General features: G+C 31.3%; 1 protein-coding gene across 1 annotated transcript in view; it reads right to left on the reverse strand.

The window, feature by feature from the left end:
* The window catches only part of Stim (stromal interaction molecule), a gene marked incomplete at both ends in the record, with an annotated part of 32,032 nt that overhangs the window by 1,149 nt on the left and 25,883 nt on the right, over positions 1-5,000 (reverse strand).

The following is a 5,000-nucleotide window of genomic DNA, read 5'->3' on the forward strand; positions in this document are numbered from 1 at the left end:
GCCACGGGTCCACAGCAGTATATGTAATTTTGTTTTGGACTCAATTTTAACAAATAAATGTAGGTTTTTCATTTATTCTATTGAAAACTTCCAAAACTCAGTTACATTTAAAGGAAAACTTTTGACATACTTAAAAAAAAGTTGGTTAAGTAGACTGCATATTAGAATAAAAAAATTATAGGTAAATTCCCATGGGCCATATTACACAAAAATACAAAATTCAATCATATAATTAGCACTTATTAAAAAATAAGAGAAGGTTTGAGCTTTTAATTTTTAAGCTCCTAAAATAAAGCATATTACATCCTTATACATGCATCATGAATGTGCAAGATGTATTACTTAATGTGATATTACTTCCTATATTTACGAAATAAGAAGTCACACACCTTTGATAATAATTAATATACTTTGCTGTAATACTTTTCGAAAAATACACAGCTTCTTACTGACTCAGAATATTCCTTCAACAAATATCATTGGGTTTACGCTTTTCCTCATCATATGGCCAAATTTGTACTGGAGACTTTAAAAGCAATTCAAATATTTTATATTTTTCCTTTCTTATGATTTCATTTACATATACACATAAACAAATATTCTATATACATAATATATAAGTATAATCATGTATAAATATATATATATATATATATATATATATATATATATATATATATATATATATATATATATATATATATATATATATATATATATATATATATGTATATATACGTATATATATGTATATATGTATATATACGTATATATATGTATATATGTATACATGTATATATATATATATATATATATATATATATATATATATATATATATATATATATATATATATATATATATATATATATATATATATATATATATATATATATATATATATATATATATATATATATATATATATATATATATATATATATATATATATGTATATATGTATATATGCATATATGTATATATGCATATATGTATATATGTATATATGTATATATGTACATGTGTACATATGTATATACATGTATATACATGTACATACATGTACATACATGTATATTTATGTATATTTATGTATATTTATGTATATATATGTATATGTTTGTGTGTGTGTGTGTGTGTGTGTGTGTGTGTGTGTGTGTGTGTGTGTGTGTGTGTGTGTGTGTGTGTGTGTGTGTGTGTGTGTGTGTGTGTGTGCACAAGTGTGTGTGTGTGTGCGCGCAAGTATGTGTGTGCATGTATGTGTGTGCATGTATGTGTGTGCATGTATGTGTGTGTGCATGTATGTGTGTGTGCATGTATGTGTGTGTGCATGTATGTGTGTGCATGTATGTGTGTGCATGTATGTGTGTGTGCATGTATGTGTGTGTGCATGTATGTGTGTGCATGTATGTGTGCATATGTATGTGTGCACATGTATGTGTGCACATGTATGTGTGCACATGTATATGTGTATATGTATGTGTATGTATGTGTGTGCATGTATGTGTGTGCATGTATGTGTGTGCATGTATGTGTATGCATGTATGTGTGTGTATGTATGTGTGCATGTATGTGTGCATGTATGTGTGCATGTATGTGTGCATGTATGTGTGTGCATGTATGTATGTGCATGTATGTGTACATGTGTACATTGTGTGTGTGTGTACATGTGTATGTGTACATGTGTGTGTGTACATGTGTGTGTGTACATGTGTGTGTGTGTACATGTGTGTGAGTGTGTACATGTGTGTGCGTGTGTGTACATGTGTGTACATGTGTGGGCATGTGTGTACATGTGTGGGCATGTGTGTACATGTGTGGGCATGTGTGTACATGTGTGGGCATGTGTGTACATGTGTGGGCATGTGTGTACATGTGTGGGCATGTGTGTACATGTGTGGGCATGTGTGTACATGTATACATGCGTGTGTGTGTGTGTACATGTGTGTGTGTGTGTGTGTACATGTGTGTGTGTACATATGTGTGTGTACATGTGTGTGTGTACATGTGTGTGTGTACATGTATGTGTGTACATGTGTGTGTGTACATGTGTGTGTGTACATGTATGTGTATGTGTATACATGTATGTGTGTGTACATATATGTGTATGTGTATACATGTATGTGTGTGTGTGTGTGTGTGTGTGTGTGTGTGTGTGTGTGTGTGTGTGTGTGTGTGTGTGTGTGTGTGTGTGTGTGTGTGTGTGTGTGTGTGTGTGTGCGTGTGTGTGTGTGTGTGTGTGTGTGCGTGTGTGTGTGCGTGTGTGTGTGCATGTGTGTGCGTGCGTGCGTGCGTGCGTGCGTGCGTGCGTGCGTGCGTGCGTGCGTGCGTGCGTGCGTGTGTGTGTGTGTGTGTGTGTGTGTGTGTGTGTGTGTGTGTGTGTGTGTGTAACTGTGTATGACTGTATAAATGTGTATATCTGTATGTATATATGCATGTGTATGTATGTGTGTGTATATATGTGTGTATATATGTGTGTATGTATGTGTGTGTATGCATATGTGTATGTATATGGATATGTGTATGTATATGCCTCTGTGTATGTATATGCCTATGTGTATGTATATGCCTATGTGTATGTATATCCCTATGTGTATGTATATGCCTATGTGTATGTATATGCCTATGGGTATGTATATGCCTATAGTTATGGTTATATATATGTATATGTATATGTATATGTATATGTGTATATATATATATATATATATATATATATATATATATATATATATATATATATATATATATATATATATATATATGTATATGTACTTGTATATGTACTTGTATATGTATATGTGTATGCATATGTATACGTATATGTAAAATCATCTACAATATATAATACATTTATGAACATGCATATGTGAATAGTATGTATAACATCAAATCTCTATGTCTATGTTTAAAAATACATATGTATACATGTCAGTCTCTAAATATATAAATATATAGTTATGTATGTGTGTATGTGTATATGTACATGTTTATATATCTATCCTTACTTATCTATTTGCTTATTCAATTATTCATTAATATAACAACACACTTTCTCCCTCTTGATAGCATACTCATGTCAAAAATATTCTAAGTAATATGCCTTTGTGATGAATTCTAGAAGAAACAAAAACTTTCCAGTGTCCCTTAAAGATTTACGGTCAGACATGCAAAACACAATGCATAAATACATCATTTCATCTTAAGGAGGAGTTCATTCATGGGGTTCTGTTGTGGCTTTTCATATTCAGTGCAAAATTGTCAATCTTTCCTCATTCGTTATTTCAGATTTAATAACATTGCCGACTCATTTGACATACCTTACCCAATCTTTTGCTGAGAATGTACACATCATGACTTGGCAACCTATATATCATAAGGATTATAAAAATGTTTGGGAAGATTACAAAACTATTTTCTGCATATGCTTCATAGATGCATATCAGGATATCTTGTAGAATCAAGTTGATTGGCAATTATGTGGTCTCGGAATCAAAAGCTCCATTAATTTACATTTCATTCAACTAACAGAAATTTTCAGAAGAAAATTCTTGCAACTGTATTAACCCAATGGTACTAGGTAATCACACTGTCTATCGTGGTCTCTTCTGTGAATCTTGTTTGCACATATGGCTCCTAAAGTGCTCAGCCACCAAAGAGCCAATTGGTAAGCCAATGTGTCCTCAGCTGAATTTCCCTTTCCTTGTTGTTATTATTTTTGTTGATATCTTTATCATCATAATGTTATTAACAATACTAATAGCAATATAATATCAAGAATATTTTCAAGACAAAAGGGTAAACAAGTGAGCTAGGTAGAGCTAGTAATTGACTCCTTGGTGATTAAGCACTTGTGAAGCCATCTGTGTGTAAAAACAACCAATAAACAAAAAGATAGACAAAACAGCATGTACTCTTGCCATCCCAGTGGATTAAGTCTGGTAAGAATTACAATTTGATTTATAGAAACACTGTCATGAACATTCTGAATAAAATAACTGAATAATATGCGTAACATGACATTAAAGAAAAAATTATGTCCTTGCAAAGCCCCATAACTGAAAGGTTATCTTATCTTGCTATATCATGTACTGATAAAAATACTCAAGCTTCAAGTCCATTTCATCTATAGTACATTTACAGAGCAGTTCTCTACACTTTTTTTATTCAAGAATATATCCAGGTATTTCATTTCTTTAAAAACTTTAAATACACAATGCAAGTGTCTTGAGCTTCAATTTAAAGGTAGTAGTCTAGTCAAAGGAAGTGCTTATACACTTGCATGTGACCCAAATTCATTTCAAATTATTCAAATACCAGAATTTGCTTCTCTTTTAAATCACTTGTTTTCAATATTTCTTATGTAATTCAACTGTTTAAAATTGACAGATCTGGTAATATTCAAAACATTCCCACTGAAATCTCTGCATATTCTTGTGCACAATACCTAGTCTTCTTTTGCTTTTCATATCTTACAATCATCTTAATTTGTGGATTTTTCTAGTAAAAAAACAAGTTTTTGAAGGTCTTGCATGGTTTTTGTTTCAACAACTGCTTTTTGGATATCATTTGTACTATTTCGCAAACTTTTACAACTGTTTAGTGTATTAGCAACTGTTGGCTCACACAAGTTTTCCAATCATTAACAACTTCATTCTGAGCTTAACAGCATCTTTCCAGCAGGAAATACAAGTCATTTGTTCTTATTCAAGAAACAGACTAGTTGCTTTACTCAGCATTCTAAAATAAACTTGATTATTTCTTTATTCACTCTCAAATGTATACTGTAAATTATTGAAGGGACTGCCTTGAACTTTTTGTATAAGTAAAAAAATAATATTAAAGAAATATGGAATTTAATCAATAAAGGAAATAACCTCCAAATCAATAATATTGGTTAGTGCTTTAGTCCATTAAAATATGACCAAGTTTCATGACCTTCCCATACATCATGATCATAAATATGTGCAAATGTCTCCAGTTATCATAATCTTTCAATA

This window comes from Penaeus vannamei, unplaced genomic scaffold (genome assembly GCF_042767895.1).
Source record: "Penaeus vannamei isolate JL-2024 unplaced genomic scaffold, ASM4276789v1 unanchor768, whole genome shotgun sequence".
Lineage (NCBI taxonomy): Eukaryota > Metazoa > Arthropoda > Malacostraca > Decapoda > Penaeidae > Penaeus > Penaeus vannamei.